The sequence below is a fragment of the Struthio camelus genome, chromosome 12 (genome assembly GCF_040807025.1).
Source record: "Struthio camelus isolate bStrCam1 chromosome 12, bStrCam1.hap1, whole genome shotgun sequence".
Classification (NCBI taxonomy): Eukaryota; Metazoa; Chordata; class Aves; order Struthioniformes; family Struthionidae; genus Struthio; species Struthio camelus.
Genome location: NC_090953.1, coordinates 26884529 through 26898137, shown reverse-complemented (window position 1 = coordinate 26898137; position 13609 = coordinate 26884529). Strand labels below are relative to the sequence as shown.

General features: G+C 57.3%; 3 non-coding genes across 3 annotated transcripts; 1 reads left to right on the top strand and 2 right to left on the bottom strand.

The window, feature by feature from the left end:
• The first annotated feature begins 7626 nt into the window (after window positions 1-7626).
• Window positions 7627-7709, top strand: TRNAL-CAG (transfer RNA leucine (anticodon CAG)). The gene has a single exon. It is a non-coding gene; the product is annotated as a tRNA-Leu (tRNA).
• A 3023-nt stretch (window positions 7710-10732) lies between these two features.
• Window positions 10733-10804, bottom strand: TRNAC-GCA (transfer RNA cysteine (anticodon GCA)). Its single transcript has one exon. It is a non-coding gene; the product is annotated as a tRNA-Cys (tRNA).
• Window positions 10805-13128: 2324 nt separating this feature from the next.
• On the bottom strand, window positions 13129-13200 carry TRNAG-UCC (transfer RNA glycine (anticodon UCC)). Its single transcript has one exon. It is a non-coding gene; the product is annotated as a tRNA-Gly (tRNA).
• Window positions 13201-13609: the final 409 nt, after the last annotated feature.

The window sequence follows — 13609 nt, the reverse complement described above, 5'->3', positions numbered from 1 at the left end:
GGCGGACTGGACAGAAGGTGCCACCAGATGCCCAGCCCTGGGGAGGAAGCAGAGCTGGGGAAATCCTGGACAAAGACATTCTGGGGTAATTATACTCCTTACAGTCTTATTTCCCTGCTGCTATGCAGGAACAGGCATCCACAGTGATATTTTTCCTTCCCCTTGCGTCAGCCTGAGAGGAAGCAGTGCCCAGCTCTGCGCTCCTCTGGTTCCTGCACATGCAGGAGGCCTGGGTTTCCTTCCCACCCAGGAAGACTATGGGCTCCGTGGGGAGGGGGCGCACCTCTGGGCCCCAGGCCAGAGAGCCTGGACACCGTGTTGAACACAGCTGTGGGGACACCGCGTTGGACACAGCTGCCAGTCAGCTCACCAGCAAGGCCAAGGAGCCCTGACACGCCTGCACGGCAGGTGGGCCTGGAAGGCACATCTGAAGCAGAGCTTTGTCAAGGCAGAGAAGTCCAGGGCCCTGGGAAAGAGGGCACTGCCAGGAAAGCGCCTGGGAATCGTTGCTCTAGCCTGCACCAGTTCCTTCCTAACATCACTTAACTCCTGCCTTCCTCTGCCCTCCCTGCTCCTACTTCCTCCAGCACTGGTTTGCACTAAAGCACCGCAGCTGCTGTCTTTGGTGAGCACAGGGCAGTTTGCAAGAGACAGAGCCAGTCCCTGAGTCCTTCCAGGTGATGGGGCTTTCCCCCTTGGCAGGGTGCCCTGCCACAACTCAGTCATGTGGGGCAGCAAGGGGCCAGCAGGGTTGACTTGGTTTGGGGCTTCCTCCTTCCCTTGCTGCGGACTGAAATGGAGGTGCCCAAAACGTCCTTGGGATGGCAGCAAGAGAGCATCCATTGGGCTCAGGGGTCACTCTAGCGCAGCTCTTCAGGCTTGGCCTGGGCAGCGGCTCTGAGGAAGTGTGTCAGCAGCAGGTCACCAGCAGAGGTGGAACCTGCCTCTCCAGGGCAGAAAGCCACCGGGGGCTCCCAGGGCTCACCAAGCCTGCACAAGGAAAGCACTGTGTGCAGGAGAGGCACGTGACTCCAGGTGGAGGGGAGCCTTTTCCTGGCTAGGAGAGCATCAGACACTCATCCACTCGTTGGGAAGCAAGCGCTCCCAGCACAATGCAGGCAGGCAGGCTGCCCCCTGGCTCTGGGGTTTCTGTCCTCCCCTGCAGAGGCAGCTCAGTTGGGCAAACACAAACTCCCCGCTTTCCCCTGGGTCTGTGCCAGGCAGGAGATGGCGTCATAAGGGCAAACCAAGGCGGCTTCAGCCCGGGCCCACGGCCTTGGGGCTTCCCGGGGGAGACTTTTTTCCTCCGTGGGACCAGGCCCAGGCAGGAGGAACGGCAACCCCCCGAGCCCAAGAGCTGGCACGGTCAGTGCCTGGGAGTGGCAGGGAGGGCCCTGCCATCTCCCCACAAAGCTGCTGGGGGGAGCAGAGTGGCGCAGCGGAAGTGTGCTGGGCCCATAACCCAGAGGTCGATGGATCGAAACCATCCTCTGCTATGGCCCTTTTGCCCCACCCCGCCCCCCTGAGAGGTGGGGCCTCTCACTTTGGGCACGTGCACCAGCACTCCCCGCAGTGCTGCGCTCCAGGTCTCTGGCCAGGGCTGGTTGGTGGCTGTGCCACTCCTCAGCCCCTTGTCTGTGCTCCTCCTGCGTTCTCCTTTGCTTTCTCAGCATCTTCTCCCACCTTCTCCTTTGCTTTCTTAGCATCCAGGCCTCCAAAAGTGCCCCCGAGGGGCAGAGACTGCTGTGGTTCACAGGCAGTGGACCACAGAGAGGTCCCCCCACAAGAGTGTGGGTGTCCTGGGCACAAAGCTGTTTCTCCCTTCCCTTCAGGGAGCTAAATCCACAGCTTCCTGATGGCAGGACCCTGCCCTTGCCTTTGTTGAACTTCAGGAGGTTCCTCTCCGCCCAGCTCTCCAGCCTGTCCTGGTCCCTCGGAACGGCAGCACTGCCTTCTGGTGTGTCAGCCACTCCCCCACAGTTTAGTATCCTCAGCAAACTTGCTGCGGGTGCACTCTGTGCCTTCGTCCAGGTCATCGATGAATACGTTGAACAGGACTGGACCCAGGACTGACCCCTGCGGGACAGTGCGAGCTACAGGCCTCTGTGCCACTGACCACAACCCTCTGAGCTCGGCCATCCAGCCGGTCCTCAGGCCACCTCACTGTCCACTCATCCAATCCACACTTGCTGAGTTTACCTATGAGAAAGTGATGGGAGACAGTGTCAGAAGCCTTGCTGAAGTGCAGGGAGACAGCATCCACTGCTCTGCCCTCATCTACCCAGCCAGTCAGGCCATCAGAGAAGGTCAAGCATGATTTCCCTTTGGTGAACCCGTGCTGACTACTCCTGATCACCTCCTTGTCCTCCACATGCTCAGTGAGGACCTCCAGGATGTAGTTGAAGAAGCCCTTCTGGTTGTCCTTGGCATCCCTTGCCAGATTTCATTCCAACTGGGCCTTAGCCTTCCTCGTCGCATCCCTGCACACTCTGACAACGTCCCTGTATTCCTCCCAAGTGGCCTGTCCCCTTTTCCACATTCTGTAGACTTCCTTCTTCTGTTGGAGTTCTGCCAGGAGCTCCTTGCTCATCCATGCAGGTCTCCTGCCCACTTTGCTGGACTTCCTACTCAAGAGGGATGCACCCGTCTTGAGCCTGGAGGAAACGATGCTTGAATATTAACCGGCTCTCCTGGACCCCTCTTCCTGCTAGGGCCCTACCCCATGAGATTCCCCTGAGGAGGTCCCTGAAGAGGCCAAAGTTAGCTCTCCTGAAGTCCAGGGTTGTGATCTGACTTATATTACTTATTGCCCTGCTTCCTCCTCGTAGGAGCCTGAACTCCACTACAGCCAAGGCTGCCCCCAGCCTTCACAGATCCAACCAGGCCTCCTTTGTTTGTTAGCACAAGGTCAAGCAGCACACCTCTCCTTGTTGGCGTCTCCACCACCTGTGTCAAGAAGTTATCATCAGTGCTCTGCAGGACCCTCCTCGACTGTTTGTGCCTAGCTGTGCTCTCTTCCCAGCAGATGTCAGGGTGGTTGAAGTCTCCCGGGAGAACCAGGGCCTCTGATCGTGAGGCTACTTCCAGCTGTCTGTAGAAGGCCCCATTGACTACTTCTTCCTGATCAGGTGGCCTGTAGTAAACCCCCACAACAGTGTCACCCATGTTAGCCTGCCCTTTAATCCTTACCCATAAGCTCTCAGCTTGCTCTTCATCCACCCCGAGGCAGAGCTCCAGACATTCTAGTTGCTCCCTCACATAAAGAGTAACTCCACAGCACCTCGCCTTCCTAGCCTGTCTTTCCTAAAAAGTGCATAGCCATCTTTCCTAAAAAGTGCATAGCCATCCATGACAGCATTCCAGTCACGTGTGCTATCGCACCACGTCTCTGTAACTGCAACGAGATCCTGGCCCTGCAACCGCACACAGATCTCTAATTCTTCCTGCTGATTCCCCATGCCGCGTGCATTGGTGTACAGGCATTTCAGAGAGCCAAATGGGGCATGCAGGCTTCTCAGGAGAGGTGCAAGAGGATGCTCCATAGCCATGTCCCGCGCTGTGCCCCTGGCTGCATGCACCCGCTGGAGGCATCCTGACTTGAGCAGTGTTTTACTGACTATCCTGTCTCTATAACACTCCCCTTCCCCCATCTTGCCTAGTTTAAAGCCCTCCTTGCCAGGCTGGTCAACCTGTTGGCAAAGACACGCATGCCCCACTTGGTGAGGTGGATCCCAGCTCTCTCCATCAGCTCTCTCCATCAGCTCTCTCCATCAGATCTTCAAACAGGGTCCCACGGTCATAGAAACCAAAACCCTGCTGCCAACACCAGCGGTGCAGCCAGTTGTTAACTGCAGCGTTAACTCAGTGAGCATTGAAGCTGTGTGGAGCAGGTGCCCAGAGAAGTTTGGACTCTCCTTCCGTGGAGAGCAAATTCAAAATGTGTCAGGGCCAGGCACTGAGCGACCGGCTCCAGCTTTGGCACTAGTCCTGCTTTGAGCGGGCAGTTGAATTAGAGGCCTCCGGAGATCCCTTCCAGTCTGTCTCGTTCCACGAATTCCCAGCTCCCAGAGAGCGCTGCACTCTCCTCCCTCCTCTGCACCACGGCAGCAAGTGAGCCTCTTCCCCACAGGAACTGGAGCTCAGTCGTTGCTCAGCGCTTGGCTCATGTCCTGTCCTTTCTCTTTGACTCCCCAGCCCCTTCCCCCCCCCCCCCCACACACTCCTTCAGACTGCCACAGCCTCCCTCCGGGGGTTACTGTGGTAGAGCCCTCCCTACGCAGCCCTCCAGTCCCCAACCAAGGCAGAAGGAAGCCCTCTTGCTTCCCCAGGAACTGGCCATGGGGCGGCATTGCGGGCAAAGTCTTTGGCTTCTCAGTTCATCAGCCTTCAAAGCGCGTGGGTGTGACGCACCACTAGAGGGGTGTCTGGGATTCTTTCGGATTCCCGAGTTAGCTGCGCTGAACCGGGGAGATTGTCATTTGTCAAGGGTGAGAATTTATTAGAGATGGGAGGTTATAACAAAGCTAAAAGTGCAGTGTAGTATAGCGAGAAATATAACAGAACTGAAAGTACATATACTTATCAGAGCTGTACGGTTAAATCACGGGTGCACGGTGGTACGGTGACCGCTCTCGCCCCTCACGGGCCACCCCTCCGGTACAGTTTTCCCCGGATTCTCCTCACCACGCTGTTGACATTAGGGGCATCCCCACTGACGGGTGGGTCCTCGGGTCTGCAGGCCAGCGGACCATGGGTCCAAGTCCGCAACAAACCCATGGGGCTTCCTCTCTTTTACACCCAGTCGAAACAACGCCAGCCCACAGGTATACAAAAGCTGTATGGCTCTAGTCAATAGCAGAGTGCATACCAACAGGTAACCTCGTGCCCAGCCCAGCCCTCGTACCCAGCATGGGTAGCAATTGTTGGTAACGGTACGCCCAGTAACAGGTCGTTCTGTGGGGGATGGCTCCACAGCCCCTAGATGTTTGTGGTGTGGGTCTGCGGTGTCACTTCTCCTTTATGTGGTCTTGTCAATCATGGGGTGGTTAGAGGGTGTGCCCCCAGGGTGCAGCAACCCCACAGCCATGGTGCACCTGGGGTTCGCTAACTCCTGGGGAGCACCCCAGAGCAAACCCCTCTTCTATGGGCTACACCATCCGGAGTCCCACACTTGCCTGTGTGGCGCCTGCCGGTGGGAAAGACATGCGTACTCTTGCCATGACTCAGGAGCACCGTGACAGCATGTTGGCTTGTCCAGAGCAAGAATACAGAGCTCAGGTGTGCTGAAATCAAATCACAGCTCCAAGTCACACTTTTCTCTCCATTCCCAGGGAGAGAAAGACACCTATATTCTCCAAGGGCAGAGCTGGATTTTTCTGAGTCACTGCGCTGAGTTTCTGGGTTCTTGGAGAGCAGTGGGAGGGTGGCCTTGGGAGACTGTTCAATGAGACCACGGGGCTATGCTGGGCCCTCTTTCTGCCTGCTCCTGGCACTGCTGAGCAGAGAGAGGGACCCCCTCTGTCACAGCCCTGAGGGCACTGATAGGCTTCAGTGCCCTGACCAGCCTCAGCTCGGACCTCCCCCCCCCACCACCATGCACCCTCTTCCTGTGGGCCCAGGAGCCCCATTTAAGCTCAGCCCTAGGCCTTTCCTCTGGCTGCGCTATGTTGTGGGAGTACTAGTCTCTGGCTCTGTCACGGCCATGTCCCTGCCTAGCCATGGACCCCATTGATCTGGACACTGACCCGCGGTCTGACGTCCCAGCCTGACCTCAGACCTGCCTTTTCACCATGGACCTGCCTGGTGATCACTGGACTGCGTCTGACCCTCACCACCCTTGCCAGACCCGATTCTGACCCTGACCCTGAGCTGCAGATTTACTTCCCAGCTTGACCTCGGACCTGCCTCATCACCAGGTGAACTTCCCTGGTGATCTGTACTCTTTGCTGAGCCTCGCTAGCATCTCCAGGCCTGCCCTGTTTGCCTGGCTTGGTGGCGGTGGGAAGGGACCCTGGCAGGCAAGGTCCTTGCCCAGCCAGTCGTGTTATCGCACCCGGCTCCCCATCCCTTAGGGATCAGCCGGCGCTTGCTGCTCCCGGACACTCAGGCTCCTCCTCTAAGAGGCTGGAGCAGCACGGGGTCTGAATGGTGAAAAGCTTTTAAAGAAGCTCTGAAGGTGCCCCTCTCTTTCCACCTTGGTTTTGTCTACAGTACAGGAAAACAGTGACAGATACCGCACAAAAAGCCACTTCTTGGAAGCTGTTCCCCTCCATTTCTTGGTTCTGCAGAGTGGCCTGCAGTGCTCCAGCTGTTGTAAATTCAGCTGCAGAGAGCCTAACGGAGCTGGCCCCTGACCTGCCACCATGGTGCCTGTGTCAAGGGGTCCGGTGGCCTCCCACTTGCATAACCAGGGGGGCACCCAGACCCACATCCTGAGGCAGCAGGAGGTCAGTAAGCCCGCAGTTTCCTGTCGGCTTGCGGAGATGTTTGAGGCTAGCAGAGCATATTTTGTGCATGCGCAAGTCAGGGCTTGTCTGAAAGCGTGGCTCACTCGCTTGCTCACCCAGCGCACGGTGTTTGGCCCTGCAGAAAAGCCAGCTGGACAGGAAAGCGCCCTGCAGAGGCGAAAGCCGCTCTGTTTCTGGCCATGTCCTCTCTCTGCTTCCCTCGTGCTTTCTCCGGTGCTTATGTGGGCCCATGATGAGTGCAGCTTCACGGAGCTGCACCGGGAGAAAGTAACTCCCCACGTAAATCAATGGTTCCCAACCAGCATCACCCTCTACACCAGCTCCCTGTCAGGAGAGTGTCAGAGCCAGCGTGAGGGACAAGGTGGGATTGGGACAGAGGGGCATGTGGCCATCCCTTTCAGCAGCAGCTACTTGTGGGACTGGCACAGCCGTAGCATGGCCTTATCCCGTAATAGCAGGGCTCACCGTTTCAGGAGTCGCTAGTGATAATCGCTCTCGTTGAGCCAAGCTTGCCTGTACAGTCTCTGCAAGCGTGTGCGTGTGTGTGTGCGCGCGCGCATGGGTGGGCGGGGGCAGGAGGTGGGGAGGGGGCCTTGGCAGTGTTCCTTTACAGTGCAAGAAGGGAGATGTGCCCACAGGCTCCATTTGCACCCCAAGCTGTGTGGGGAGGGGATGGCCACACAGGAAAACCCAGAGCCAGGCGGGGGGGCTGTCCATGGTGCCTAATCTACACTCCCAGCCCTAACACACTGCCCCCGCCCACCCAGAGCATCCAGGGGGCTGGGACATTTCTGAGGCAGGAAAAGGTGGCCCTGAGAGGCCCCGCATGGGCAGCTCTGTGGCACCAGCAGAGAGGGCACCCCAAGGCTGGTGGTCTGAGCCCACCGCAGGACGCCGTCCTGCTGGCAGCGGAGCTGGGGAGGTGGTGCTTCCTGACCCACCAGGTTCTGCCCAGCTTGCCCTTCCCCAGCCCCCAGCCAGGCTGGCTTTGGAGGCGGGCAGGAAGAGGAGAGCAGGGGCAGAACTGGGGCCAGCAGGAAGGCTGCGGGGCGGGAAACATCAGGAACCAAACCCCCTGTTTCCTGGGGAGAGACAGCCAGAGACACGCTGCAGAGGGGACAGCCTTCAGGGCAGGAGCTGAGCCAAGGTTGGCAGAGGGGTCAGGGTGGCCGAGCGGTCTAAGGCGCTGCGTTCAGGTCGCAGTCTCCGTGGGAGGCGTGGGTTCGAATCCCACTCCTGACAAGCTTGTCGCTGCCTCTTTTCCTTTCCCCGGCTGGCAGTGGAGAGCCTCGGGCCAGGACTTTCCTCCTGGACATCCTTCTCTGCATGCTGTGCTCTCCAGTCTGTGCCCCTCAGAGAAGCCCATGGCTTGTGGTGAAGGAGGCAAGGAGAGCCCCTAGGGTCAGGTCAGATCAGCTCCCTAAACTGGCTCGGGGCTTGGTGGGATTTGTGCCCCTGCAGTCCCCAAAGAGCAACAGGGCCTCTGGGCTCACTGCAGGTGTGGTGAAAGAGCAAGGGGAGTTCCTCGGGCCAGATCTACTGGCTGAACCCTCGGGAAGACAGAGGCCGCCTCCTTCTTACAGGTGCACAAGGAAAGGACAGGAGACAATGGGAACAAGCTGCAACAAGGGAAATTCTGATTTGATATCAGAAGAGGGGAAAAAAAGCATGGTGGGTGTGGTTTCCTCCTGGAACAGGCAGATTCGAGTCGAGCAAAGCGGGCAGGAGACCTGCATGGATGAGCAAGGAGCTCCTGGCAGAACTCCAACAGAAGAAGGAAGTCTACAGAATGTGGAAAAGGGGACAGGCCACTTGGGAGGAATACAGGGACGCTGTCAGAGTGTGCAGGGATGCGACGAGGAAGGCTAAGGCCCAGTTGGAATGAAATCTGGCAAGGGATGCCAAGGACAACAAGAAGGGCTTCTTCAAATACATCACTAGCAAGAGGAAGACTAGGGCCAAGGTGGGCCCGCTGCTGAATGGGGCGGGTGCCCTGGTAACAAAGGAAATAGAGAAGGCAGAGTTACTGAATGCTGCCTTTGCTTCAGTCTTCACTGCTAAGGCCAGCCCTCAGGAATTCCAGACCCTGGGGACAAGAGAGGAAGGCTGGAGAAAGGAAGACTCCCCCTTGGTGGAGGAGGAGGATCAGGTTAGAGATCTTTTGTCCAAACTTGACCTCCATAAATCCGTGGGTCCTGACGGGATGCATCCGCGAGTGCTGAGAGAGCTGGCGGATGTTATGGCTAGGCCACTCTCCATCATCTTGGAGAGGTCCTGGAGATCAGGAGAGGTGCCTGAGGACTGGAAGAAAGCCAATGTCACCCCAGCCTTCCAAAAGGGCAAGAAGGAGGAGCCAGGGAACTACAGGCCTGTCAGCCTCCCCTCCATCCCAGGAAAGGTGATGGAACAGCTCCTCCTGGAGGTCCTCACTAAGCATCTGGAGGACAAGAAGGTGATCAGGAGTAGTCAGCATGGATTCACCAAAGGGAAATCATGCTTGACCAATCTGATAGCCTTCTAGGATGGGATGACCGGCTGGGTAGATGAGGGGAGAGCAGTGGATGCTGTCTACCTGGACTTCAGCAAGGCTTTTGACACTGTCTCCCATCACATCCTCGTAGGTAAACTCAGCAAGTGTGGGCTAGAGGAGTGGACGGTGAGGTGGATTGAGAACTGGCTGGATGGCCGAGCTCGGAGGGTTGTGGTGAATGGCGCAGAGTCAAGTTGGAGGCGTGTAGCTAGTGGTGCCCCACTGGCTAGGGGGTCAGTCCTGGGTCCAGTCTTGTTCAATATATTCCTCAATGACCTGGAGGAAGGGACAGAGTGCACCCGCAGCAAGTTTGCTGAGGATACTAAACTGGGGGGAGTGGCTGACACACCAGAAGGCAGTGCTGCCATTCCGAGGGACCAGGGCAGGCTGGAGAGCTGGGCGGAGAGGAACCTCCTGAAGTTCAGCAAAGGCAAGTGCAAGGTCCTGCACCTCGGGAGAAATAATCCCATGCAGCAGTACAGGCTGGGGGTTGACCTGCTGGAAAGTAGCTCTGCCGAGAAGGACCTGGGAGTGGTTCTTCCAGTCCTCAGGTTAAACAAGTTAAGCATGAGCCAGCAACGTGGGCTTGTGGCCAAGAAGGCCAATGGTATCCTGGGGTGCATGAGGCAGAGTGTTGCCAGCAGGTGGAGGGAGGTGATCCTGCCCCTCTCCTCAGCCCTGGGGAGGCCTCACCTGGAGTACTGTGCCCAATTCTGGGCTCCCCAGTACAAGAGAGACATGGCGCTACTGGAGAGAGTCCAGCGGAGGGCTACAAAGATGGTGAGGGGACTGGAGCACCTCTCCTAGGAAGAAAGACTGCGAGAGCTGGGCCTGTTCAGTCTGGAGAAGAGAAGACTGAGAGGTGATCTGATCAACGTGTATAAGTATCTGAAGGGGGGTGTCAAGAGGATGAGGCCAGCCTCTTCTCCGTGGTGCCCAGCAGCAGGACAAGAGGCAACGGGCAGAAACTGAACCACAGGAAGTTCCATCTGAATCTGAGAAAAAAACTTCTTCACTGGGAGGGTGACAGAGCACTGGAAGAGGTTGCCCAGCGAGGCAGTGGAGTCTCCTTCGCTGGAGATATTCAAAACCCGTCCGGATGTGATCCTGGGCAATATGCTCTAGAGGACCCTGCTTGAGCAGGGAGGTTGGACTAGATGATCTCCAGAGGTCCCTTCCAACCTAAACCATTCTGTGATTCTGTGATTCTCCCTCACTGGGGTTTTCAGACCTCAACTGGACAAGGCCACAGGCAGCCTCAAGTAACTCTGCAGTCAGCCCTGCCCGGAACTGGAGGTTGGACTACAGACCTGTAAGCTGCCTTCCAAGCTAAATTTAACTATGACTACCTCATTCTTTGTGCTGTTGCTCTCTTAAGTGGACACCCTGTATTTCATGTATTTACTGTACAAGTCATAGTCAAGGTTTGAGATATAATGCTGTCCTCGCGGGGGATGGTGGGAGGGATGGCAGCGGGGTGGGTGCGTGTATATGTGTGTGTGGTTATTCACAGGAGATGGAGCTGCTGTGCGAAAGTTTCCTGTTCGCGCAACAATGCCACCTCACTGCCTGCCCTGGGGAAAGGACTGAGTGCAGGAAAGGGCCTTTGGAGAAATGCCTTTGCTCCTGGCTTTCTCTTTGAACAGGTGTCTGTCCCCCACAGCCTTCCCACTGAGGGATGGGGAAGCAGGCCGCCAAGGCACAGGAGAAGCTCCAGGAAGAAAAGCAGCAGTGGAGGGGGCACCTGGAGTTGAACCAGGGACCTCTTGATCTGCAGTCAAATGCTCTCCCACTGAGCTACACCCCCTGCATCATGCACACCACTGCTGGACTCCCCATGCTCACGTCTGCACGCCCAGCCTTGTCCTTGTCCTTAGTGCCCGGACCTGGGGCAATAAGCAGTGGGTTAGGCAAATCTTTGCTGCCAGGCCCTCAAATCCAGCCTTAAGGTGAGATGTAACGCTTGTTGTGCATTTTAAGAAAACCAGCCGCAGGCCCCTCGGGGACATGCAGCTAGAACTGGATTTGGAGGGCACAGAGAAAGATGAGGAAAGAAAAGAAAGGCTGATCTGGTGGGGGTCTTGAAAGGGCTGGAGGCCTGAGCGCACTGAGTTCCCAGCTCCACCTCACAGAGCCAGGCCTCGCCATGCTGCCTCTGGCTCTGCTGCACTCTGAGCTCCTCGAGAAAGAGCTCGTGCTCGTCCGCTCTGCTGAGTCTCCTGCTGACGGCAGGACGGTTTGGGGGTTAGGAATTGCTGTAGGTAGGATGTGATTGCCACAAGGTAGAGCTGGAATGGGAAAAGGCAAACGCTTTGCATGCCGCTTGTCCTGGGGAAACGGGCAATTCTCTGTGCCTCACTCAACCCAGGAAACATGTGTCTTGGTCTCTGTGCTGCTTTTTTTCCTTTTTTCCTTCCTGCTCATTAAAGATGTTGTGCAGCATAGCTGGAGACTCGTGGTGGTGTTTCTTTCTCCGCCAGCCTCCGTTAGCCACCCGCTCTGCACAGGAAAGCATTCCCCCCTGTCCTGAGCTTACCTCTCTCTGCCAGAACCTGAGGAGGGAAAACCAAGGATGGAGAATCCACAACCTCTCTGGGCCACCTGTTCCAATGTTCAGCCAGCCTCACGCTAAAGAAGCATTTTCTCACGTTCAAGCTGAATTTCCCGTGTTCAGTTTGTGTGCGATGACTCTTGCCCTGTCAGTGGGCACCACCGAGAAGAGGGGCACCACTCCCTTGGTCTGTCTTCGTTCGACCCTCCCGTTGGATAGTTATACGCACTGGTAAGATGCCCCGTGAGCCTTCTCTTCTCCGGGCTCAACAGTCCCGACTCTCTCAGCCTCTCCTCATATGAGAGGTTCTCCAGGCCCCTAATCATCCTTGTGCCTCTTTGCTGGACTCGTGCCGGTAGGGCCCTCTCTTTCTTCCACTGCGGAGCCCAGAACTGGAGACCGCGCTCCAGATGTGGCCTCTGGAGCGCTGAGTAGAGGGGAAAGCACCACTTCCCTTGACCTGGTGGCAACACTCTTCCTCACGCAGCCCAGCCTACCGTGGGCCGCCTTTGCCACAAAGGCACGTTGCTGGCTTGTGGTCAGCTTGTAGGGTGCCAGGACCCCCAGGTCTTTTCTGCAAAGCTGCTTTCCAGCAGGTCGGCCCCCACCATGTACTGGCGCCTGGGGTTATTCCTCCCCGGGTGCCTGGGGTTATTCCTCGCCGGGTGCAGGGCGTTGCACTTTGCCTTGCTGAACTTCCTGCGGCTCCTGTCTGCCCGTTTCTCCAGCCTGCCGAGCCGACAGTCCGGGCCTTGTCTCTTTTTGCTAAGACAGGTGGTTACTTACAGGAGGCACTGGAGGCAAGAAGCACCGGGGCTGCTCAGGAGCAAACCAAGGCCTCGTACTTACAAGCATGCAGCCAAACACCAAGCCACATCCCGTGTCACTGTTCAGTCCCCCAGTTCATGCATTACTCTTCCCAAAGCTGTACCACCCACATCTCCCAGCAGGGACTGCTGCTCGAGTTACACCATCTTTGCAGTAGGTGGAGCTCTTCTGCGGACTCAGGGCTGTTGCCTCTGCCTTCCCTCTCGGGCCAGTCCGCACCTGGCAGCAAGTGAACAGGGCTCTTCAAAGTGTCCTTCCTCCCTCTGCAGGAGCCCCTGGGCATCTGCATGCCAGGTGCCCTTGCAGGGACTCCACTGGTGCCGTCATGTTTCTGGTTCCAGCAGTTAGGGGCTCTGTCAGCTCCCCAGGAGCTTGGTATCTCACGGGCACTTATTTCAGAGCAGAGCTGTTGTGTCCCGGAAGGCCTTCAGCACTTGAGGCAGCAACGTGCCCTTGCAGCAAAGGCGGCTGGCAGCATCCTGGGCTGCGTTAGGAAGAGCGTTGCCAGCAGGCTGAGGGAGGTGTGATCCTTCCCCTCTGCTCAGCACTGGTGAGAGCACATCTGGAGTGCTGTGTCCATTTCTGGGCTTCCCGGTACGAGAGAGACAAGGCCACACTGGAGTGAGCACAGCAAAAGGCCACAGAGAAGGTCAAGGTGCCTCACCCTGCCTGTGCATGCAGCCCTGCCTGGGCTCTTTTCTGGCAGGAGGTGGAAGGGCCTCTGCAGGCGCCTGGGAGAAGAAAAGTGCATGTGCGTTGTCCGGGAATCGAACCCGGGTCAACTGCTTGGAAGGCAGCTATGCTCACCACTATACCACCAACGCATGCAGACCTATGCCTGCCTCCTGCTCGTCCCAGGCACTCTCTGACCCTCGCTGAGCTTTCAAGACTATCCCGGGAGTCTGAGAGGGGAGAAAGATGCAGCAGAAGGAAAAAGAATAGGAAGCAGCATTGCCCTGCCCCTGCCTCTTCTCCTGATGCTGCAAAAACTTGCAGAAGTTTCCACAAAGGACGCCTCCCTTCCCATCACAGAAGCACGTGCATCTCAGCTCTGGCCCCGTGGGAAAAACATGCCCCTGAGAAGAAAATCCATCCGTCCCCAGAGGAGAGCATGTCTCTGTCAGGAAAGGTGTGAGCCTGTGTGGCTGGGAAAGGAGAGAGGGGGTTTGCACGCGCCCTGGCGACTCTGGGGGGAAGCTGAGGGTGACTAGAGGGATGGAGGGTTCACCGGGC